We start from the raw sequence: 26438 nt of genomic DNA on the forward strand, positions 1-26438 counted from the left end.
TTCCCCTTAAAAAAAAATCTTTGGTTAAGGAGTCGTATTTTTTTTTAAGTTTAATTATTTACTTTGAAAGAGGGAGGGAGGGAGAGAGAGAGAGAGAAAACCCCAGGCAGGCGAGAGAGAGAGACAGAGACAGAGACAGAGAGAGAGAGGGAGAACCCCAGGCAGGCTCCACACTGCCAGTGAAGAGCGTGAAGTGAGAGAGAGAGAGAGAGAGGGGAGAGAAAACCCCAGGCAGGCTCCACACTGCCAGTGAAGAGCCTGAAGTGAGAGAGAGAGAGAGAGAGAACCCCAGGCAGGCGAGAGAGAGAGAGAGAACCCCAGGCAGGCTCCACACTGCCAGTAAAGAGCCTGAAGTGGGGCTTGAACTCATCAACCCGGAATTCATGACCTGAGCCGGAAGCTGAAGCTCAACTGCCTAAGCCACGCAGACGCCCCCTGTTTATACTCTTTCAAGAGTCCATTCAGGCTTAAATATTTCTTTGAAGCTATGGGTAACGTTTCCCACTTTGTCCCACCCCCTGGAATGTATTCATTAATACGATGTGTCTTACACGTGTATTTCATGCTCCGTAACAGGCAGCTACGTACTGGGGCCACAACACTAAATATAATGGGATTTCTGCTATCCAGGAGTTTAGAGTCTTCTGAGGACTTGGGACAAACAACCTTTTCTTTTCAGAGTGTCGGTCCAGGGTTAAGATAGAAGCCGGGAGACCCAGTGTTTAGGAAGCTAACCCAGTCCACCCTGCCCCCTCCACAGAGCCCAGGCTACTTAGTTCCACACATATCTGACCGGTTTTCATTCCTAGAGGGCCTACTGTGTGCCAGGCACTGGCACCTCAAACCAGCCCCTGCCCTGCCAGGATCTTAGGCACCTGAGAGCAGACAGTCAAATATCAAACAATCATACAAGTACCCATAAAACTACAGATCTGATTAGGATGAAGGTGGTAGAGGGTTTCACAGGCAGATATGACCAGACATGCAAGACAGAAAGGGCTTCCTGAGGGCAGCAGGTCAGGAGCTGAGGGCTGGAGGAGGGGGTGATCTAAGGCCACCAAGAGCCTGGTGAACTTTCAAGGCTGAGGAAACTGGGGCTTACATAGAGTCCAGTGGAAGAAGGAGCCAGGAGCAATCATAGAAATGAGAAAAGGCTCATGTAGCTGTAGACGGGGTGGGGGTAGCTGGGTTCCACTTTTGGCCCAGAGGGTTGTGAGGCCTGACCATTCCCTTGGTGAGTCCAGAGTAGGGCACTGGTCTTCCTGTTCTAGATTCTGACCTCCTTCAAGTTCACGACTGCTGGATCTAACTTCATCACCTTCTTACCTCCAGAGCCAAGCAGAAGCAAGTTTGTACAGTAACCTAATGTTGAAAAAGCGATTTAAGAAATGAGATTTTTACCCTGGCGCAGTTGGAAATCTTATAAAGTCTATGCAGAGACATTGTCCAAGCCTTAGCTTTCTTACAGAAGCCACTTGAAGTGTATTTCCAGATTTATAAACCGGGACTGAACACATCTAGCTAGGGACTCCATTTTGACCAATATGCAAATATTATTTTTAGATAATTGGGTCTAAAAATTGATAAAGTGATTAATCTCACCAGTCTTCCTAAATGATAAAGAAGATTAAGTTTTCCTCTGCTTAAAACTTAAAAGCTCTGGCTTCTAGTTTGCGCTCAGTGAATATTTGTTGATTGGATGTTGGTCCACTCAAATCTTTCCCACTTGGTAATTACATGAGGTGAGGTATGAATGAGAATTAACCGAGGAGGAAGGAGGATGCCTGGAATTGACTCATTGACGGGAGGAAAAAACTGCACAGAAAACTGGGAACATGAGCCTGGGAACACTTGTGTCTGGTCTCAAACTGCATTTGGTTGAAAAGATCTTGGGTTCAGGTCTCACTGTGCCAATCACTATATGTAATTTTTCTCATCATTCAAATAGGTATAATTTTGTCTATACCATCTCGTAAAAGACCACAGTCCATCTGAGAGGCTTTAAAACTATAAGGCGCTTAAACAAACATGGAATATTATTAACAGGGAAGTTTTCGTTGGAGGTCTCACCTTCTGTTCCTTTCCTGCTCTTTTCCTCAAGGAGTTAAAGGAGTGATGGAGAGGGCCAGATGCTTGGAAAGGGCTGTGAATTTTCACACCGTGAGGGAAAGGTTTTATTTTAAAAAGAATTTTGCAACAAATGATTTGAATGGAAGAATTCTATCATATAAATAACCACCCCTTACTTTTTTTGTTAGTTAATTTATTGAGTTAGTGTTTGGAATTATTTGACAAACATCTGTGAGAAAAGGAAATCTGTCTGACTAAAATGATAGACTAGAGAAAGGCGGAATTACAGTGCTGGATCTTCATTTCCTATGTCAGTTCCTCAGTATTAGGGGCCAGCCTCCTCTCCCTAAAGCCCACTGCTTAGTATTGTCTAACAGGTATTATGCATCTGAAATACGCTTAGGCACCTTTCAAAACTTAGATCATATCCAACCAGATCATGGTTGAGATAGACACATGGCTGATTTTCCTCTGCAGGGCCAGAGGACTGGGCTACACCGGCCAGTTTCCTTGGGGATCAGAGTCCAATTTCAGGTTAATCTGTTTAGTTCACTGAGCACAGTCTTGTCATACCTAGAACTAATTATACACAGAGCTATTTCTTCTACTCTTTTCAAATATTTGGAGCCATCAGAGAGGGGAGCCAACATTCCCTCTGCAGGGTACTTCTTTTCCCTGGGCCTTTTTACAGGAGGCAGTGGAATAGGGATACAGTGCAGGGAGCTGGCTGCCTTCCCTTAGAGCTGACTCACAATGTTACCATAAAGTAAGGTCTGTCCCTCAAGGTAAAACTGATCATGACAAATGATCCCTTCCTATGTCTTTCCAGTGATACTAATACCTAGTCATTATTGGATGTTACTCAGTGCTGGGTGCTATTCATAATCACATTTGAGTAATCCCAGCAGCAGTATTATTTATTGTCCCCATTTTACAGGCAAAGAAACAGGGACAGCCTTCTGTCTTCTTAGCCCATATTCTTAACTCCTGCTTAACTCACTGCAAGCTTGTCTTGCCTCTTCTATTCCCTGGTATTTATTTTGTATTTGTTGTGTTCTGACACTGGGAATTTTTTCCATTTAAAATGAAAAAGGAGCTCTGTGTAAGGTGGGATGGTAACAGAAACTCTTAGAGTGCAAAACGGAAGTGGAAGTCTTGGTTACAATTTCACGTCATCTAAAATGATTTCCTTTCTTTTACAAAAGGCACTGATTAGAATGGAATCAGCAATAGTTGAAAATTCAAAAGCCTTAAATTAAATTAAACTAAAGCTTTAGGATGAAAAATCCTAAAAAGGATGGATGCGACTAGCATTTGCAAAACTTTAAAAGAGACTGGTTTGGCTGTGTATAAGCTTCTCTTTCACTGAAGTAAAGAAATGATTTTCAGACTTACAACCCCCATTTCCTCAATTCCTATTTAACTGCAGAGCACTTTGTTTCACAGGCATCACCTGGATATGCTGTTTTGGGGGCCTAATGAAAATGTTTACTGGAAGCACAACTTCCCTCTTTCCTTATTTATCATTCAGGGAAAGGTGTATGCCAAGTGCTTATCTCCTCTGCAAAGGCAATGACTTGACATTTTCACCACTTTCTCCAGGACAGCATTTTAAACTCATGCTTCATTCAGAATTGCTTATTTTTGCTACATAAAAATCCTGCATTTTTGTTTGAGGAAGAAGGCTAAAAAAAGAATGTTTGCTGGAAGAGACATGTTAATCAATTATAATCTATGGGCCTTGTTTTGATAGAGATTAAAACAAACTACAAATAAACAAGAAAAAAGACATTTATAGAACAGCTAGGGAATGTGAGCAATGAATATTTTACGATATTAAGCAACTATTGTTATTTTGGAGGAGGCTGTGATGTTTAAAAAGGGAACTCCTTACGTCTTAGAGATATATACTAAAATATTCAGAACTGAAAGGATATGCATTCTGAGATCTTCTTCAAAATCATCTGGGTTGCTGGGAGCAGGGAAGATGGGTTGGGAGTGTGGAGGAAACTAGACAGGCCCTGAGCTGATTGTTCTTGAATTTGTAAGCCATTAGGAAAATGGAGGAGAGGAAGGAAAGATAAAGGAGAAATGCCTTCTATTTCATGGAGCATGGAAATAAATCTGTGTTGTTAGATAGAAGTTGTATATGTTCATGAAACAAGTATTAGAGTCTAGAATGATTGGAATAATCAGAAGTGCAGTTTGCAGGGCACCTGGGTGGCTCAGTCAGTTAAGTGTCTGGCTTCAGCTCAGGTCGTGATCTCACGGTTTGTGAGTTTGACCCCACATTGGGCTCTGTACTGACAGCTCAGAGCCTGGAGCCTGCTTTGGGTTCTGTGTCTCCCTCTCTCTCTGCCCCTCCCTCGCTCATGCTCTGTCTCTCTCTCTCTCTCAAAAATAAACATTTTTTAAAAAAATGCAGTTTGCAAAATATACAATGTTTTTATAAAATATAAAATAAGATCTGACCAAAAAATCACTCACCTATGCAAAAAAATTTTAACCAATATCATTCCATGAATTGAAAAAATTTTAATGGTCATTTCTATGTGAAAATTTAATAGTGACTGATTTGGTTATCAGCATTCACCCTTACTAGTGAAACAAGATTTCACTCTTATAACAAGATTACAAGTCCTAGGAGTACAGGAAGCCAGGTGATCCAGTCATATTTTTGTGTTACAGCTGAGTTATAGGCTGTGAGATAGTCCATATATGCACTTGTTGGCATAGTAACTATATCATGCATCATACTCCTCTATAGAAAATGCAGATAATCTCTCTCTGGCTATTTATGCTGATTTTTAAATCTGTCCTTGATTTTTGTTTATTGTTTTGGTTTGGGGACTTGAGCTTCTGAGGATTGAATTGATCATACTCCTCAATTAAGGTAAATATATATATACTTTTGTTCTTACATATTGAATTGATCATATTCCTCAGTTAGAGTATATAGAGTAAGTATATATATAAATATATATATTTTTTGTTCTTCTATATTACTGTAAACCATATATTATTTTATGGAGATGTATTTTGAATTTATGCAAATAATCACATATCTTAGTTTCATCACCCAATGACTAAAATGTGTTTAGTTATTTCCTGTAGATTCTGTTTTCTAGCTAATGACTTTGGCTTTCTCTTTCCTTGGTGAAGAATTCCCAAATAGAAGAGAAAAAGCAGTACATATCCAAATAAAGAAGAAGTATTACTTAGCTGTTCCTAAATGTTTAAGTTCCCATTAAAATATTACAAGAGTCCTGCCTTCTTTGCAACATCAGTAAAACACTCAAAGCACCACTTGTTTGGCATTAGAGAAAGGACTTAAGGACTTGCATCAACCTTTTGTGTGTGTTGATGTGGCTTAGGAGGACTCTGACTTCTTCTTCTTTTTTTTTTTATTTATTTCTGAGAGAGAGAGACAGAGAGACAGAGACAGAGAGAGAGAGCATGAGCAGGGGAGGGTCAGAGAGAGAGGGAGACACAGAATCTGAAGTAGGCTCCAGGCTCTGAGCTAGCTGTCAGCATAGAGCCTGATGTGGGGCTTGAACCCATGAACCGTGGAACCGTGACATCATGACCTGAGCCAAAGTCGGACGCTTAACCGACTGAACCACCGAGTTGCCCTCTTTTTTTATTTTTTATTTATTTTTTTATTAGGAGGACTCTGACTTCTGTGTTCAGAAGTGAAATGGGTAGATACTCACTGCTGAGGATTGGATACCATAAGAAGCAACCAATTAGAAATATATAAAGCAACACAGGTTTAAAAAAAAAAAAGCAACACGGGTAGATCTTGAAGACAGAATCCTTCTGAAAAACCTAAAAAGGAGAATAAGGTGTATTATCATTTGCAATAAGTTAGAAGTAAGTCCATAGAAAACAAGACATAGTTTGCAGCAGTAGTAGGTAAGAACAAAATATCTATACATTTACCTAGAAGAAGAGCTGCTCTTTGTGAGGAGGGGGTTTGGAGTGAGCTATGAGGACAAAGGGACATAAACAAATGGGGCCTCTCAGGGACCAATGATGAGATGTGGCTGTCTTAGTCTATTTGGGCTACTCTAACAGAGTACTGTAAACTGGCTGACATAAATTCCAGACATTTATTTCTCACAGTTCTGGAGATTAGAAAGTCCAGGATCAAGGTGCTGGCAGATTCAGTGTCTGGTGAGAACTCACTTCCTCATTCATAGATGCTTCCTTGTTCCTTGTGTCCTCACAAGGTGGAAAGGGCCGGGGAGCACCCCTTAGTCTCTTAAGGGCACTAATCCCATTCATGTGGGCTCTGCCCTTGTGACTTAATCATCTCTTAAAGGCACACTTTTTTTTAATGTTTTAAAAAATTTTTATTTATTTATTTTGAGAGAGAGAGAGAGACGGACAGACAGAGACAGAGAGCACGAGTGGGGAGAGGCAGAGAGAGGGAGAAAGAATCCCTAGCAAGCTCCACACTGCCAGCACAGAGCCCAATGCAGGACTCAGCCTTGAGAACTGTGAGATTATGACATGAATTGAAACCAAGAGTCAGATGCTTAACTGACTGAGCCACCCAGGTTCCCCTTAAAGGCACACTTTCTTATACCATCACCTTGGGAGTTAGGATTTCAACATGTGAATTTTAGAGTGACACAAACAGTTTATAGTAGGTAGTTACACAAAGGACTGTCGAATTTTTTAGGTGGGACTTAGGGCTGGTGGTTTGGTTGGAAGAGGGAACTTTTTAGAAGCACAGTTTTTATAGCATTTGACATAATATTGAGAAAATATCAGTTCCACATATAAAAAAAAAGGGGGGGCTGCTTTAGTGAGCATCAGTGGCAGCTTATGCTTTCTCTGAAACTATCCCTACCTCCAGCTAAAATCACATTTGGCAGGGGCTTCAGCAAGTAGCAGGAAGGGTCAAGTGGGTTTCCATACAGGGTAGACAGCAGAGTCCTACAGTTCTGAAGTGGAAGAAATCTTCAAGCTCATAGTCCAATCCCTTATTTTCCAACCATAGCCTCTCTCTCTGGCTCTCACCCCTCTTTGGCTAACTCCTGCTTCAGGATTCAATTTAGAAACCCTTCCTCTAGGAGGCATTACCTCCCTCCTCCTGCAAAGTCCGGTTGCCATCCCTGTACTTCTTCCATGGTCACATTTGTCACTTGGAATTACAAATACTTTTTATTTTCTTTTATTTTACTTTATTTTATTTTATGTTTCTCCCAAGAGACTCTAGACACTTAAGGGCACAGGTCTCCAGTGTATTCAAGGCTAATTGTAAGGCCTGCATGTACTCATTCTGAAAAAGCATCAACTGAATAAAGGAAATGTGCTTGAAAAACTTTGAGGCAAAATCATTGAAACCTAGGGAGAGTTTGCTAGAGTAGAGTGGACTAGATGGCTGGACCAACAGTGACAGAGAAGAACTAACAAACCAGGAAACCTCATGGGAAATGATAACAACAATATTGAAAGAATAGTAATTGATAGCATCTCCTGAGTGCTTCCTAGGTGACACCCCTGTGTCATCATACTTTATAGGTATTAACTCATTTATTGTCCACTAACGTGCCCATTTTATAGATGAGAATAATGAGGCACAGACAAGTTATATAACTTGTCCAGTTCACAAGACTGGAAGGTGGCAGTGGAGCCAAATGTTCAACTCAGGCAGTAGAATTTCAAAACTAATTATCGTCACAATGACAAACATTGATGGCAGAACTAATAATCATAAGGTATGATAGCAATCTCTGAGGATGCCTTGCTTCAGCTACAGTCCACACTGTGTATAAATGAAGAGACTGGCAGGTGGGTCTGTAGTCAGAGTGCAGAAGTGTATAGGCCTAGGGCAAGTCTTAGGTAGTCTAGAAGTTTCTCACACCCCTAAAGATTGAACTAAATCTTTGAACACATAACAAGTTCTTTTATAAAAGGAGAACTTGAACTGGAAGGAGAACTTGAAGGAAAGGTGTTCTGGCAACCTAACAAATATAAATAAAAAAAAGACTGGAAATCTGTACATTAAAATATTGACAATTGGGTATCTTTAGTACTAGGTTTGGGGTGATTTAAAACTCTTATGGATGCTTTTCCTTACTTCCAACATTTCTTCAATGTACATATATTACTTTGGTGATTTTTTTAGAAGAAAAATCTTGGAAGTGATAAAGACAAACGCTAGCTTTTCTCAAACTCCACCAAGAATTAATTCCATCTATTTGTAGTGACTAAAACAGAGGAGGGCTGAACTTTTGTGACTGTTTAGAAACTTAGTTAATCAGGATTAGAAAGAAACATAGAAGTTTATTAACTTGGTTCGGGATAGCTGTGTTTATCTCTTTCTCTCTTCTATCTAAAGGTTGAAAGGAAGTTCTCCATTGGTGGGTATAAAAATTGATCCTATATTATATAGATTGCATTGTTTTACAGGTTATTATTATTATTTTTACACTGCAGGTTACTACCAACAGAAGCCCATTGAAGGTGGCTTCTGTGGGATCCTGAACCTCTTAAAATTGTATGCAAATCTTTGTGTGTTTGTGTATAAATGTACACTTTTTTTGAGTGGATGAGTTCATAGTGTTCATACATTTTCAAAGAAACCCTCAAAAAGATTAAGAACTGCTACATGAAAGGGACCCCCTGTAAATCCCAGACAAGGGCAATCGGAGTCTGGATCTGCTGTTAGGAAGTTAGAGGCAAAGTTGGAATCAGGTGACACTCTCAACAGTACAGCTGCAGCTTCAAGAATAAGATTATTACCAGTCATGAGCTGGTCATAAGCTTGTAAATCAGAATCCAGATGTCAGGGTAGAAACTGCCTGGAACTAGGAAAGAGGGAAAGAAAGAACACAACAAAGATAGTTTTAGTAAATGCCTGTTCTTGAAAAGGAATTGATTTTAGACCTGGCTTAGCCAAGAGGCTTCCCTGTAATAGTACTGTATTTTGGTGTGCGTTAATGGGTCTGAGCTCCCAGATAGCTCTCTGATGTCTCCACCTATCCCTCCTAAGGGGTCTCTCCATACCCTTATATGCAATCTACTGGAGATTCAGGGATGGTGGACTCTGCTTTCTATTACTGACTTACTCCTATTTACTACATTTATAAAATTCTCTCTGAGGCCTTAAAATATCCAGAGAGCAAGCACAAAAATAATATTTTTGACAATAATAATATTTGCAACCGTATCATACAAATGCAGATTATTATGGGGTCAAGGTGTTCCACAAAATAATAATATTAACATTTAGTTTTGTAGTTTGAGAATGAGAACAATTTATTTCAAAGATTGAGTGGTTAGTAGGACTGGTTCTCATGGAACATTTGGTGCATTTCTATCTTTTTTAAAAAAAGATTTTTTTTTAAAGTTTATTTATTTTGAGAGAGAGAGCAAGCGGGGGAGGGACAGAGAGAGAGAGAGAGAGAGAGAGAGAATGAATCATAAGCAGGCTCCATGCTGTCAATGCAGAGCCCAGTGCAGAGCTCAAACCCACGAACCATGAGATCATGACTTGAGCTGAAATCAAGAGTCAGACACTCAACCAACTAAGCTATCCAGGTGCCCCAGAAAAGATTTTATTTTTAAGCAATCGCCACACCTAATGTGGGGCTTGAACTTACAACCCTGGGACCAACTGAGCCAGCCAGACACCCTATCTTTAAACTTAATACAAGCATTGTGGCGGGCACTATGGAGAATACAAAAGAAATAGAAGACTGGGTTCTTAACCTTAAGATTTTGCAGTCTTTTCAGGAAACACGAACAATACAAGTGCAATCTGTAGTGAAGAGTTAGATTGCGTGTGGTCAAGTGCTAAATGTAACCACATTCAGAAGAGAGTTGAGGTGCCTTGGAAACTGCTATTCATCAGCAAACACACACGTGTATAGATATGTACACACACACACAGACCCCCTCATCCCTAATGAAAGAAGCTTGCAACATCGCTTTTCATTTTTAAAAAGAAAATCAATGATACATTGCAGTATGATATATAGAAGACGTGTTCTGTTGAAGTTGTGTGTTCAAGACTCTTAACGTTCCAGCTTTATAAAGAAGTCACATTATTTGAGAGGGCAAGTAGCCTTACACATGCATATAGATACCTTTCCTATTAATGAATTTTTTAGGCTGAGTCTTTATAAAACTGGATATTTTAAAAAATAAAGAATGAATGAGAAATAAAGAAAAAGAAAAACAAGAAAGAGAAAGGAAGAAAGAAAGGAAGAAAAGACAAGAAAGAACTGTTCTACCTTAACAGAGCTTGGTAACATTAAGATAAATGTTCACTTATTTAATTTAAATCACATATACTGTAGATTTTTCTGCTTTTAAGAGACACACTTGCATTTCCTACTTTTGTTATTTTAAATCTCGAAATAGTGTTTTGTTTTGTTTTGTTTTGTTTTTAGAGAGAGAAAGAGAGCACCAACAGGGAGAGGGGCAGAGAGAGAGAGCAGAATCCAGGCTGTCACCGCAGAGCTTGAGGCAAAGCTCTATCTGACAAGTGGTGAGGCCATGACCTGAGCCGAAATCAAGAGTCAGACGCGCAACTGACTGAGCCACCCAGGTGCTCCTTGACATAGGCTTTCAGGTATGTTACTGTATGTAAGGGTTTTCTTTATCCCTGTTAACTATTTGGAAAAATGAATGCTAAAATTATCTTTGGTTCCTACTTCTAAGTGGGCTAATTAGATACAGATTTTTTAAAGTCTACATTTGAAAAAACTTGGAGATGCTTTAAAACAGAATACATCTATACATGCCTCAGGAAGAACTCAGGGTTTATATGTCAGGTTTAAACAAGAACAAAACTGCTTTGAGATATCTGATCACAGAAGCACAAATCGTGTCTCCACAGACTTTCCAACAATGCTATCTGCCAAAGCCTCTGTGACAGTGTTTTCTGTAGGAGAAGATACCCTGGGCCAAACACAAAACATCTGGGTTCTGGTGACAGCGTCTTTACTTTCTTCATCTGTTTTCTTATCTCTGAAATATAGGTAGTAATGCCCACCCTGTCCATCTCTCAGGGTTTCTTGAAGACAAAGTGTGATAATAAATAATTGGAAACACTTTGAGCAAAGCATGTAGAGTGAATTCAAACTTTTAAGATAACTTTTTAAGAAAAAAACTGACTTAAGTGAAAATTAAAGTATAATGATACATAGCATTTTATTTTCCCTAGGTTGACACAAAGGTCTAGGGAAATTGGGTTTTAGGAAGACTTTAAATTCTATATCACTTTAAAAGCATTCCACAGTGGTGATTCCAGCCATGTTGAATCTGTGAAGGAACCTCTGGCTTATCCACTCTGTTTCTGGTAAAGTCTAGAGCACGTGGAAAAGGTGAATGAGGTGGTGAAAAGACACTTCAGGTGGGTAGGGGATGTTAAAGAAAGTGTTTGTCCAAGATTTTAAAAAAACATTTCTTTTTAGGTTTATTTATTTATTTTGGGGGAGGGGGGAGAGAGAAGGGGAGAAAGAGAATCCCACAGAGGCTCTGTGCTGTCAGCTTGGAGCCTAATTCAAGGCTCCGTCCCATGAACCGTGAGTTCATGACCTGAGCTGACATCAAGAGTTGGACACTTAACCCACTGAGCCACCCAGGCGCCCCAGTGTTCCTCCAGGATTTAAGGACTTGTGGCAAGCTTCTCAGAGTCTAGTCCCCATTAAAACCCATAATGGGTGGAAAGGTCTGCTGAGACTTAACAGTGTCCTGATAAGAACTTGTGTTTCTTTTCCCCAACTTCATGTCTTCATACCACCTCTCGTGTACTTGTGCTCCTGACCGAACATTCCTCTCTTCCCCCAAAGCCTTCCTAGAACTGGTCCCACCTTCAAGTCAATAGAGCCTTATGAAATACTCTATTCTGGAGGAACTTTCAGAGTATTTCCTGCTTTTGCTTATAACTCAGTGATACTGTACCTGTTTTTTTTGTTTGTTTGTTTGTTTTGCTAAAGGAAACCGATGACTATAATGCTTCCTAATCTGTTCCCATCCTGCTGCCTCCACCTTGTTTGGAGAGTTCTCATTTATTCATAGCTGGTATTACTAACAGCTACTGAAAGGTTTAAATCCATAGTATTAATCCAAAATAAATATGATAAAAACTTATTGCCTAGTAGTAGAGAAATGGTTACATAAATGACAATGTATCCACTTCCAAGAGTACTGTGTTGCTATAAAAAACAATGCTAAAGTAGCTTCTAAAAAAAAGTCAAGAGCTTGTTACAAAGTTAATTTTTTAAGTGTTAAAAGTAAATCTAATAGAGTCCCAGTTATATAAAGATGTTTGAATATAGGTGAATTTTTTTCTTTACATTTAGCTGTATTTTTCCAATTTTCTATGAGCATGTTCATTTTTATATTAGAATGGAGTCTGATTTTTTTCAGCCCAGTACTAAGTAAATTGCTCTCACATTGGTTAATAAGAATAAAAGGGCTTTATAATCTCAATAATAATGATAAAAATCTGTATAATATTCTGGCAGGTGTATCACAAAAGAGTTCACTACAGACCACTCAATTTTAAGTCCAACCTGGAGCTCAGCCTGCTCCTGTGCAAAGTAGGAAATGGTGAGATTACGCAGGCTTTGCAGTTGACTTCGTTTAACCTTGGCCACAACAGACATATGTACCTTGTATGTCCCCACTACTGCCCTCCCCTTCATCCTTCAAAATCTTTCCCCTTTCCAGCTTCCCATTTTATTTCCATACCTCCCCAATGACTTAAATCAAGGGACAGGAAGGGAGGGAAAAATGGGACAGGTCAAACTTAAAGGTATAGGAAAGATTCTTTTTTCCTTAGTTCTATCTCTGCAGGCAGGGGAGATCCCTTTGGACAAGTTCTGAGAAACAGAACTATTTCATGTAACTGAGCACTCAACTACTTCCGCCAATGGAGCTTGTGACCCAGTTGTGGGAGTGCAGTTGAGTTCCCCTTTATTTCTTAGAGTGACTTTTTAAAAGGAACTGGAGCATGTAACAGTGTCTTTTTTCCTTTCTTTCTTTTGAACACTGAAAATTCATGGTAATGATTATTATTACCCCATTAACATTTTATGAAATTGATTAAGACCTAAATCAGCTTTTCTGGCATAAGATTATTGTAATATCATATTCAATAAAGGACTAGTGGGCAAAGACTGCATAAAGACAGAACATGGCACATATTTGGAGGTCCCATAAAAATCTCCATTAGCTTTCAAAGGACACGCAAAAAAAATTAAAAAATATTTTTAAATGTTTACTTATTTTTGAGAGAGAGACAGAGTGTGAGCAAGGGAGGGGCAGAGAGAGAGGGAGATACAGAATCTGAGGCAACCTCCAGGCTCTGAGTTGTCAGCACATACCTGTCGTGGGGCTTGAACTCACCAGCCGTGAGATCATGGCCTGAGCTGAAGTTGAACGCTTAACTGACTGAGCCACCCAGGTACCCCAGAATTTTTTTTTAAATGTATTCTGAAAACAATAAAAAAAAATAAAAATGTATTCTGTGAGGGGCACCTGGGTGGCTCAGAAGGTTAAGTGTCTGACTCTTGATTTTAGCTCAGTTCATGATTTCACAGTCATGAGACTGAGCCTTGTGTCAGGCTCTACACTGAAAGTGGAGACTGCTTAAGATTCTCTCTCTCCCTCTACCCCTTTCCTACTCATGTACTCTCTCTCTTGCTCTCTCAAACAAACAAACAAACAAACAAAACCAAAAGCATAAAAATGCATTCTGTGATGCAAACTATATTTTCTCAATCCTATTTAAAATGTTGGGGAGGAAAGCTGTCTCTAAAAATTCTTGCCTTTGCTGTTTCTTTTGTAACATATAATTTGCTCAGTTAGTTATAAGACAAGTCCCCGAAGTACTAACTAGTAGGGGGAAACTAAATATTTGCAAGCTGAGAAAGAAGAACTGTAAGAGATGTATGTCCATGGGTACAATTCTCCCTGGGGCTCCAGGAAGGCTGGCAGTGGAGGTCATGAAATGAGAGTTTCCAGTAAAAGCCAGAGAAAGAAGAGGGGCCCTGGCTAAGGGAAGGCCAAGTTCAAAGGCACTGCTATGTGAAACAGAATCCTCAGGAAAAGGAAAGCTACCTGCTGAGAATAGTTGAAGATGAAGCCACAGAAGCAGGCATCAGCCATACCACAGGCTAGGGACCTTGGAGTTTACTGTGAAGACTGGGAGTATCAAAGTGATCTCTATAAGAGTTTTACTAGGCTGGCACAGCTGCTTTAAAATCATTTCAGGTTGGGGCACTTGGGTGGCTCATTTGGCTAAGCATCTGACTCTTGATTTTGGCTTGGGGTATGATCTTGCGGTTGTGAGATCAAGCCCTACACTGGTTTTGCTCTGGGTGGAGAGCTTGCTTCTCTCTCTCTCTCTTTCTCTCTGTCTCTGTCTGTCTCTGTCTCCATCTCTCTCCCTATCTTGGTGCCTGGGTGGCTGAGTCAGTTAAGCATCTTGATTTTGGTTCAGGTGGTGATATCACTGCCATGAGATCGAGCCCCTCTTTGGACTTGTGAAGTATGCTTGGGATTCAGGGTATGTAGCCTGCTTGGGATTCTCTCTGTACCCCACTGTTGCCTGTGTTTGCTCTCTCTTTCTCAAAATAAATAAGTAAATAAATAAACAAACTTTAAAAAAAGATTCTCCCTCTCTGCCCCTTCCTTGCTCCATCTCTCTCTTTCAAAAATAAAAATAAAAGTTTCAGTTTTGAGTGCCTTTAAGTGGGACAGGTCTTTTCTAGGTCCATAGTGCCTCCCGCTTTGCTGTATTAACCCCATGATTTCACATATTTAAATACTTAGTAGTGAAGGCACTTGAAATTGTCTCAAGAAACATCTGGGCAGACAATGGAGAATCATGGAAGGACTAGAATAAGTCAATGACTGATCAGATTTGCAATTTAGGGAGGTTATCCAGGTAGTAAATTGGACAACAGGTTTTGTGACAGTTGGCATGAACTGGAGGGAAAGGCTGATCAGAAAGATATTTAGAAGGGTAAAATCTATAGGACCTGATAATTAATCGTATGTGGCAGATGAAGAAAGAGGTTTAAGTGGCTTCTACGTTCTTGCTCTGGTAAAGGGGTAGGTTGGAGTGTGATTCACTGAGATGGGAGCATTGCAACAGAAGTAGCAGGGCGGAAGCAACGAAAGGATGTTCATTTTGGGGCCCGGTAAACCTGATGGTCCTGTGGGGAACTTTCGGCAAGCTGTTCCATGAGCCAGAGATCCTGTGGGTACTAGGCTTCGCCCCTGGTCTAGAACCAAGTCGGGTTGTTGGGTTGTTGAGCCACTCAGCACTGTTTGCTTTCCAGCTTCTTTGGCTACATCCCAAGGAAAAGCCGGATTTCTCTTCTCATTTGTTCCCATCTACCTGAGTTCTCAGGTTGTATCCACCCTGCAAGGGTTTTAAGGAAGAGGAATGTAATTATGTTTCACCTTCTTGTGACTATTTCCTCTCTCTTCCACCATCAAGGAACTGCCCCGTGGTTGTTTGCACTGTTATTGTTAGTAGGTAATTGTGCCTGCATGGTTAACCACCCAGCAGCCCATTTGTGGGCTGCATGTGAACATGAGCTACTACCATCAAGAGGTGGTAGACACCCAGTCTTGGCGGGAAGCACACCTGGCGCAGAAGGCTTGCCTGTCCCATGAACACTGACTAACTTATCTGTAATAGGCCTCCTGCAGGGGGTGGGGCTCAGACCAGGCTGCTTATGGGGCTGGAACTAATGGCAAAACCATTCTTAGAAGCTTGGCAGGACACATGCACAGAACATGCAAAGAACATGCAAAGACCTCTCAGGCCACAAAGCCTTTGCATTGTCCTCAGTAATTTAAAGCTTTCTCCTCTGGACCTGAGAGGAGTTTGGGTTTTATAAATAAATCTACCTAAATCATGCCTCCACATGACTAAATTCTTGTGTAATTGTGGCATTTGAAGTTGTCTGAAAAATGAGGCAAACGACTGGTGAGTGTGGTCATGAGGTCCTCTGAAGGACCTCTACATAGGTGCGACTGCAGTGCTGTCCCTCTGTGGAAATGTAGGCCACTGAGCCGTGACATGGCTCCACGATGCTTTGGGTAATTCACATGCTACCTTTTGAAAGGGGGAGGGAATATCCAGATTAAAGGTAAGAGAGGTTCACTGAAACACATTTGGACACGTTTGTATATTTGTGTTTATTTTAATTGTTATAATGCACATTGACAAGTTTTTTAAAAAAAGAAAGTAAAAAGAAAATTCTGTAATTTCATCACCCAAAGGGGAGCCTCGGTGGCTCAGTTGGTTAAGCATCTGACTCTTGATTTTGGCTCAGGTCGTGATCTTACAGTCGTGATCCTGTAAGTCGTGATCCTTGCCCAGCATGGAGCCTGCTTAAGATTCTCTCTTTCCCTCTGTCCCTCTCCACTCATGTGCAGCTGTTTATGGGACATCAGTCTCTCAGTTTTTAAGTTCTGCTCCTCGGAGGGCATGTGCATGGGACTCCTCAATTAATATCCTCCAGTTCAATTTGAGATTGAAATCCTTTCACATCATGTAATTATATATAGATAGAAATGTATATTGATTAATATTAACAAACATATATTCTTTCACATAATGTGGTAGTAGAGGGATAATTAAATATATATTTATTAAAATCAATAAAAATATTTTTTAAGTTAAGACAGCCTCTCGGTATCATTCTCCTGGATATGTGTTATGAGGAGATGTGTTAAATTAGGGTTTTTGTTTGTTTTTTGGAGCAAAGTTTTAATTGTTCTTGAGTTGTCTAATAAATATAAGAAGAGATTGCTTTTGAAGGGAACACGAAGAAGAATTTTGTGTATTTTAATTTTGTAGAAGATTATTCTGTTAAATGTATGTTTTGGTATTTTTATAAGGGCTGCATTTATATATTAGAGTAGCTTGTTTTTTTTTAATTCTAAAGCAATACATTAGAACTGAGTTAAAGAATGAAAGTTTACACTTTTTATTTTTGCTGCCTTAGAATGGTCACAGTAAGCTCAGTGAAATGTTTCTAGAAAGATGAAAGTACATATTGTGTCTTTCTTAGTATTGTTAAAGTTTTAAGGCTTGTGTTTTTTTTTTTCTTTTTTTTTGGACAGATCAAGATAAAAGCACTATTAAGTTTGCATTTCTGGGGAGAGTTAGTTTCTTATTACAAAGGAGTTAATACTGGATTTAGTGTTATGAGGCCGCAAGAGACAGCATTTTTAAAATCAGAAATAGCCAGACAGGAGAACAATGTACATCATTAGATGCAATTGCTGCATAAATGGTCTTTTTGTGTTAGAGAGTGCAGTTTATAGTAATTGAAAAAAAATCCCATGTGCCATTTTCATTGTTTGCTCCATTTGTTTGCTTTCTTTGTAATTGAATTTCACACAAAGGAGAGAATGAAAACAAATTTCAGGTGCATCATTGTATTTTCTATAGATTCTTTAATTTTAGAGCTTAGCTCTTTTTAAGTATTCTCCAGGGAGGCATGTATTTTTGTGTGTGTGTGTGTGTGTGTGTGTGTGTGTGCACGTGTGTGTGTTTTATGCCATTCAAAAAAGGAGAGTGACACTTCTTTTTAAACCAACCTCTGATTTGGTTAAATGTTACATAAAAAAAAAACAACAACAAAAATTAGCTTTCAATCACAATTTGAGTTTATTTCTAGCCAGTTGCCAAAGCAAGCTTTATTGAGATTAAAGGACAAAATTATATTTTATATTTCCTAGCATTATGTTTCCAAAGCCACAGAAACAGATATATAACACTCTGCCACACAAATATTATTTAAAAAAACAATATATGAGATGCAGTTCTCAATCACACCATATTTTCCACATCTTTTTGTCAGTGGGTGTTTATACTTGGGTGAAATAAATTTGGGGAAAAGGAAATATGTCCTCATTTTGAAGCAGCACATCTTTGCTACTGTTTTCATTTTATGAATGGTGCATGGAACTGGCTTGTGGGAGTAAATGGGGGACTGTAAGACATAGACAGAGTAACATTTGAGTGAATAGGGGAAAGGCAGTGAAAATGGTTTGCATGGATAAACTGTGACTGTAAACTCACGGAAGGGCTTACTTTTAAGTTTAATTTTTGTAACTTGCTGCTACTCAGCATCACAGCAGACAGAAATACTTAACAGGTGTTTTCTGAACACAGATCTCTGAACCTCAATATATTAGCTTTTGATTATTAAAAGGTGGTTCTGCAAGATTCAGAATCCTGTGAGCCATTGGAAAGAAGGAACTAGTGCAGTTTTAGGAGTGAGGACAGTATTGATGGATCAGAAGGAAAGAATAGTAGCTTAAAATGTTGGATTCTTATAAGCTGTTCCTAAGAGAGAAATCTCCTTCTCCTTTCAGTTTATCTGTCACAAGGGATAATGAGGAAATGGGGATTCAGTATCATTCCAATCTAGACATGAAGATTCAGACTTTAAAAAAAACCTCATGGCTGTTTACTGAAATAATTTTGCTCTAGAATATTATAATCAGTAGTCTTAATTTAAATGCTTACGTTGTGTATTTACAGCCTTTTAATCTTGGGGTGCTCGAGGTGAGTTTCCACACTACATTTTATATTGTGTGAAAATTTTATTATTAAGATCTGTATTGGGGGCACCTGGATGGCTCAGTTGGTTAAGTGTCTGACTCTTAGTCATGGCTCAGGTCATGATCTTGGCGTTAGTGGGATTGAACCCCACATCAGGCTCCGTGCTGACAATGTGGAGCCCGTTTGGGAGTCTCTCTCTGCCCCTCCCCCATGAGCATATGCTCACTCTCGCTCTCTCTTTCTCTCTCAAAATAGATAAACTTAAAAAATATATATTGACTTATTAGGATATGAAGAAAGTATGACAAGCATAGTGGCACAACTGACTTTTTTGAAAAGGAATAACCCAAGATCCTGGTGAATAATTTGTTGCCATTATAACATTTATAAAAATCTATGGCTCCAAGCAAGATACAGTCTTCAAATATGTATTCTTCCAACAAGCAGAATGGTCAGTGTTGGCAGATATTTTCCATGGGTCTCTCACATTTCTGCCTATGCACTGACTGTATTCATTCTAGACTATCCTTTCAAGGATGTTTATATAGTGAATGGCCTTGGAAAATAGAGGTCTTCTCTCCTTCTGGAGCAAAGAACAGGTTTATTTGCTGCTTATTATAAAAGATTCATCATTCTCCTCTTCTAATGCAAACCAGTGCATGTACAGATGCACTGGCCCCTTTCATGTCACCTTGTGGGGATTGACACTCTGGGAACCAGCGCAAGAGAGTGCTGATACTCTGGCTACTGGCATTGATGTGAGTAATAATATACTTTGTCTTTTACCAGCATGCATAAAACTGTATTAGGCTTACTGGTTAATTCATAAGTATTTATCTCAGAGCCTTCATAGTCCTTGATAGTTTTCAGTACCATAATCCATACACAAATTCCTTTTTTATGTGTGCCTGTAATTGTTAAGGTCTTCCTAGATGTATAACTAATGAAAGAAGTGATCTTCTAAATAATACTAAATACTAGGGGCACCTGGGTGGCTTATGCTGTTAAGCGTTCAGCTCTTGATTTCAGCTCAGGTCATGATCTCATGTTTCATGAGATTAAGCCCCAAGTTAGGCTCTGTGCTGACAGCATGGAATTTGCTTGGGATTCTCTCTCTCCCTCTCCCACTTATGGGAGCTGTCTCTCTCTCAAAATAAATAAATAAACTTAAAAAAGGAAGCTTTTAGGGACGCCTGGGTGGCTTAGTCGGTTAAGCGTCCGACTTTTGCTTAGGCCATGATCTAGCAGTTCGTGGGTTTGAGCCCCGCGTCGGGCTCTGTGCTNCCCACCTAAATTGTTAACTGGAGCCAGTTTTCAATTTAAGGAAAGAAGAAGTCAGTTAAAACTTTACCTCTAAAAATTCTTTGGCTGACAGAACTTTAGATGTCACTTATTTCAAAAAAAGAGATTAGAACACTAAACCTGGAATCTACTAACCTCAACAGAGTAAAAAGCGAACGTAGCTTGGGATGGAAGATTCCTTTTAGTTCAGGTCTCGTCAGGATACTTACTAATGATAGTCCATGTTAGGTAGAAACACTATATTTTCTCCTTAACACTTAAAAATGTTAAAATATTGTATTAAAATAAAATGAAATAAAAAAAGATAAAATAGGTCTGGGATGGTAGTATAACACCTTGGTTAAGAAAGAGACCTCTGGAGTCAGCTGGGCAAGGTTTGTATTCTGGTTCCTCTGTGTCACTTTAGAGCAACCTTTGATCTAGCTCCTTTACATCAGCTTGTCACCTTCAAAAAGGAAGTTAGAGGGGCGCCTGGGTGGCTTAGTCGGTTAAGCATCCGACTTTCGCTTAGGTCATGATCTCGCAGTTTGTGGGTTCGAGCCCCGCGTCGGGCTCTGTGCTGACTGCCAGCTCAGAGCCTGGAGCCTGTTTCAGTCTGTGACTCCCTCTCTCTCTGACCCTCCCCTGCTCACGCTGTCTCTCTCTCTCTCCTAGAAATAAATAAAACATTTAAAAAAAAAAAAAAAAGGAAGTTAGAGCAATACTCCCTTAAAGAACGGTTGTCATGATGAAATGAGGGAATGCAATGCACAGTGCAAGGCACCTGGTGAATTCTCATCAAATGCTAGTGATTATAATTAGATACTCGTTCAATGTATGCCTGACAATTAACAAATGACTTCGAACACTGGTCAACAAATAATGCAATAGCATTCATTATTCATCCCAAACAAATGGTTTTTAAGATGGGGACAATTGCACATTGATCAATTTCTCTGCCATTAGTACAGTTCACATGGTTTCTGTGTCCCTTTTTGGGTCTTGCTGGGAATTAATTCCAATCCAGGCTCCCTGATAAATGATGCGGTCTTTAGGGACTCAGGAACTTTATTTCCACTTCACCACCTTTATAGGCACTCCTCTATCAGAATAAAAGTAAGGATGTCAAGTCTCTTGGCCAAAAGCATCACTTTTATTTTCTTTCAGAGCCACCTAAAAGAATGTTTCCTTTTCCTCTGTTACTTGGATCTTGTAAAGCCGGTAAGCTGACCTTAGGATCCTATTATCTTTTGTTCACATAGTTCACAAAAGCTACTGTCTGAATTCTATGATTACTTTTTCTTAAACATTAAAAACTTTTAACTATTAATAAGTAAAAAATAGAAATGTAAGAGTTTTAGAAAATATGACTGTGCATTGATTCTCAAATGGTGAACAACTAGCATGTTCACTGCTCCATAGAGAAATGAGAAAAATAAGTATAACGTAAAAAATCTTTCTTAAAGCTAAATAAATTAATAAAAGTAATTTATTTTGACATTGTATTCTCCCTAAACTTTAAGTGTTACTAATATATTTTTTCTATGAAATACTGCTTATGTACTGGGTTTTTAAAAAATGTTTTCATTTTAGAAAAGTAAAAAAGAAAAAAAGGCAGCTCATTTTGATTCCCTTAAATTCTTTTTTTTTAAATTGGCTTTTGAAGTCCCAAAGTCTAAGAACCAGGAATAATTATGATAGTGAACACTTATATAAAGCTTACTGTAAGCCAGTCTCTCTTTTAAGAGGCTTTATACACATTAATTCATTTAATTTTTAACAGCAACTTTATGAGCGGAGAACTGATTATACCCAATTTATAGGTAAGGAAACCGAGAGACAGAAGGGTTATTTAACTTGTCCAAGGCCAAATAGCTAACAAATGGTGAAGCTAGGGCTAAAACCTAGGATCCCAGAGCCAGTCTCTTCCTTTTCTTCCTTTCACTGAGCTAGAAATCTCAACCCAGTATTTGAATATGTGGAAGACATTTCGGCAGTGTCTACCAAAAAGTTAAAAAATATGTCTGTGTTTTGACCTAGCATTTCTAGGAATTTTTTCTAAGGAAAGAAAGAATTATGCCAAAATATATGTATAGGGGTGTTAATTATAGTATTATTTTCATTGGAGAAAAATAGAACTAATGAAACACCCCATGTATAGGGGATTCTTTAAATGATACATAGAATACCCATGCAAAGGAATACTAATAAATAGTTTTTAATTGCTTTAGGTGTTTAAAGCATGTCTCACAAAATCCTTGGTTCATCTGACCTGCATTAGGCTCTGCAGATTTTTTTATCTGATTCCACAAATGCTGATGGAGATTGATGTATGGTTATCTCATCGCTCCTTATTGAATTTTTTTGTGTTTGTAAAACATGTTCCCATAGATTTATGATAGATTTAAATGCTCTAAATTTTTTTTTTCAGAGAGAGAGAACATGCACATGAGTGGGGGGAGAAGGGCAGAGAGAGAATCTTAAGCAGACGTCACGCTCAATGTGGAGCCAGACTTAGGGCTTGATCCCAGGAGCTGAAAATCAAGACACTCAATGGATTGAGCCATCCAGGTGTCCCAATGCTCTACATTTGAATAGTAAGCTATCTCTATGGGTCAACTGTTGCCTTTACTATTTGTTTGTTTTTTAAATGAGAAAGCTATGCAGACTAAGCCAGTTTTCAACACTAGTTCTCTAGTTATGGTGTGTTAACTCATGTCCCTATTAGGGTTTTCTGGCTGGCCAAACTTGTCAGCCTGTCTCCAATATATTTCTTCTACTGAACACAACTGTACTTCACTTTGCTAAACTAGCCTGTAGTCAGCAGAATTTCTGAAAGAAAGATACTTCCCCATTATATTTTATCTGACTTTATGTAAAAAGCTTTTCTTGTCTAATCAACTAGAGTTCTTCCTTAAAACTACTGAAAGAGGTAAGTGAATAATTAGTGACTAGTATGGAGGACACAAAGAGCTTTTTTTTTTTTTTGCAATTAAAAACTCTTAAAAATGTGACTATCATGGTGTAAGGGAAGTACAGTTATCTTAACAGAATTGTGAATTTCCTTTAGCTGTTGATTGTGGGACAGTGTCAAATTATTTTATCTTTCTAAGCATTAGAGTTTTTGTCAGTAAAATGAAAAGTATCATCTTTGAGCTATGAGGGTTACATAAGATACATCTGAGCATTCAACAAATGTTAACATAAAAGGAGTATGGCTAATTTAGATATGGGAATCAGGGAAGGTTCCATCAATTTAATTTTTCCCCTGTTCCCAGCTCCCCAAATACTGGAGGTAATTTTGGACAACTCAAGAAATAAAGAGATAGGAATGAATAAGTTAGGCTTTTAATTTTAAATGTTTCATACTTTTTACCCTCAGAAAATCTCTAAATTCCATCTATGTAGAATTTTATAACTTATATTAAAGATAATATTATACTCATGCTTTGCTGTGTAATCCTGCAGAGTTCTCTAGCCAAAAGCAATAAATTTCCATCTGCAAGATCAAAGACTATTCAAATAGTGTGAATATAAAATATTGCTCTACGTTTTAAACTTATGGTCCATTTATACAAAGTCTCATTGCACCACTTCTTGGCCTTTTGGCTAAGATCAAGTGCAGTACACTCATTACCATAGGAGAAGAATCTCAGTTATTTTCTGGTGGAGGTAGTAGTTTTATGGAATTGTCTTTCCATTCTCTACCACCTCCCCTCCCCTCACTCCATCTCATTTTCCTTGGCCTTCTCTGAGTTGAGTAGCCTTCTGATAGGCTTCCATAGTCTTTGAATCCAGAAGTAACCTGGGGTGCATTTTTCTGTTAGTATGTATGGGTCTCCCTTAACAGATTATGAATTTGCACTGGGCAAGAACTCTGAGTGTTCCTAGCAAACCCTCACTCTTGGCCCCTGATACAGCTGTGCCACTGCTGTCGGCCTTGGGGGCCTGTGATAATCCCATCATGTCTCTTTCCCCATTAATGTCAGCCCTGGTCCCCCAGGTCATCTCTCATTCTTTGGACTCTGATCTCCACGTGGCCTCCTATGCCCCTTTTCTGATGGATGCCATGTCCTCACTGCTTCCCAACTTCTGAAACCCTTCCACAGTGACTTCACAGCATCCGCCCTCTACCTCACTTCTTGGATACTCTCTTCAGCTTTTTGCTGCAGTGGTGACCTGGCTCTCTTGAGAACACTGGTTCCTTTTCTGATGGTGCCTGTTTTTTCTCTCCCACTCCTCATATCATGGGCCCACAAGCAGAGTAGGTGCTGCAGACTGAATGTTTGTGTCCCCTTCCAAATTCAAATATTGAAACCTAGCCCCCAGTGTGATGTTCTTAGGAGGTGGGGCCTTTGGTAGGTGATTATATCGTAAGGGTGAAGCCCTTATGAATGAGATTGGTGCCCTTATAAAAGAGATCCTAGAGAGCTCCCTTGCCTCTTCTACCTCATAAGGACACAAGAGAAGATAGCCATGTGTGGACGAGGAAACTAGTTTTCACCAGACACAGAATCTGCTAATGCCTTGATCTTAGACATCCATCGAGAAATAAATGTTATTTATAAGCCACCATGTCAATGGTAGTTTTGTTATGGCAGCGTGAATGGACTAAGATGGGGCTATTCTTATTACTGCTTCCAGTGCATTCCCCTTACACCTCAGAGCTCCTAACCAATTCTGACTCTCAAGTCATCAGACCATACACCACCTGTAGTCTTCTACTACCTCCTTCTCCTAACACACACCCTCATTCCTTAAGATTTTAGCTCCAGATCCCTCCACCCTGCACTACTTCTACCATACTTCTTAATGATTGTTTTATCCTCATAGGTTATTTTTTCATTATCTGTTCTCTGTTTTCTTTAGATTCCCCTTCTCCAATTACCTTGCTCCTACCCTACCTCATGTACTCACTCCTACGGTTAGTCCTTGGACTTAGTCATTACTAATGACTGTTACTTGTCCCTAATCTCGGTCTCAAGTGCTGGCTATTATTGTTACTATTATTACTTTTGCAGAATTTATTGAGTTGGATTGCTCACGGGTTGGATCATCACAGGCAAATGAGTTACAGCTCCATTTGCTCTAATCAGAGGCTGTGGTGTGGGAGAGTTGAGATCAGGTATTCGTGTTAGGATACCTGGGCAGAGTACCAAGAGGAGCTGAATAATGAGGGGATTAGGAGCTTTGAATTAAGCCAGGAAGAAAGAAGTAAAGCCTGGGGATCAGGAGTCTATAGAACAATATTCTATTGTGGAAGAAAGGGATGGCAGACCTGCATGTCCAGAGATGAGATATTGAGTAAGGAACAATAAATAGATTATAAACTAGAGGTTTGCAGGGTCAGCAAGGGTAGAACAGAGAGGTTTGGGGTAGCCCTGGGGACATAGGGAGAAGAAAATGTTTCAGAGCACATAGTAGGGGATGAATAAATATTTTTTGCATCAATGAATAAATTATATGCCTCCAGGCTTAGGGTCTTGTTGTTTTCTCCACCTGTTTTGAGCCGAGAAGTGCGAGGGTGTCACATTTTAGGCAGGTAAGGGGGTGGGGAAGGTCTGGGCAGATAGATTAGAAAGGGCTTCCACTTTTTAAGGTTTGAAGCAGCTTTGTGTCGGCAATGTATAGTTTGTATCTCAGCACCTTCATCTTTGGGAATAGGTTGGAAGCAGATGGATAACGTAATAATGTGGAAAAGGTTCCAAAGTCCATTCTTGAACTACCCACTCTGCTCAGTAGTCTTTATACTCTTTGAACTTGGGCTCCTACAATCTCTGAAACCAAAATTCTTCTCTCAACATTTTGGCTGCGACCTCCCTTTCTAGTTAGTTGAGACCAAGGTCTAGTTTGAAATGAAGAGTTGGGTGATTGTGGGTACAAAGGATTTGTTTCTTTTTGTTGGGGAAAGAAGAAACTGATATGGATTTCTGATGGAACTTCTCTTTCTGTGTGAGACATTATAGACACTTACCTCCTCTTCAGATTTACCGTCTTCCCAGGCAAATATTAATTACATGGTTCGTCCTGAGGTCTGAAGAGAATCTACAGCTTGGGCCAAGTGTGGAGTGGGGGGTGGAGAGAAAATTCAGACTCAAGGTATTCCCCTGTGCCGCATGTTAGCTTATTTTCCCCTGGTGAAATATACCCCTAGATGTAAAGTTGCTGAAGTTAGGTAGGGATTGTTTTACTTTTTTCACATTTATGTCTTTCCCAGATCATCCTGACACTAAGAAAATATTGAATAAAGAGCAGTGGGATTGAATTGAATGTGGATGAGCAAAGGCTGCTACCCACCAACCAGTCTTCCCCCTGTGCCTGCTGACGTTTTTACCCCGGCTGTCAGCCATCACAGACTGTCTTCATCATTTGCCTCTTCCACTTTCCCCTCCTAAGGAAAGGCTTCTCATTATGGGAATCTGTCTGGTCCAATGAACTGTAGTCATTTGACCCCTAAAGAAATTTGCAAGCATTCTTTTCCTAATGGCTCCTATGCTTTCTGGTGGCTAATACTTTCCCTTACTAT

At 39.4% G+C, this 26438-nt stretch overlaps 1 protein-coding gene across 2 annotated transcripts in view; it reads left to right on the forward strand.

Annotated features, from left to right (window-relative positions):
* Nucleotides 1-26438, forward strand: part of LOC144238402 (uncharacterized) — a 164849-nt gene that overhangs the window by 319 nt on the left and 138092 nt on the right. For both annotated transcript variants that reach the window (XM_077772192.1, XM_077772194.1), the window contains exons 2-4: nt 10479-10660; nt 21080-21133; nt 22344-22509. The gene's annotated coding sequence lies outside the window, so the exon portion shown is untranslated. The remainder of the gene's footprint in view (nt 1-10478; nt 10661-21079; nt 21134-22343; nt 22510-26438) is intronic.

Source organism: Crocuta crocuta, unplaced genomic scaffold, assembly GCF_008692635.1.
Source record: "Crocuta crocuta isolate KB4526 unplaced genomic scaffold, BGI_CrCroc_1.0 scaffold216, whole genome shotgun sequence".
Taxonomy (NCBI): domain Eukaryota; kingdom Metazoa; phylum Chordata; class Mammalia; order Carnivora; family Hyaenidae; genus Crocuta; species Crocuta crocuta.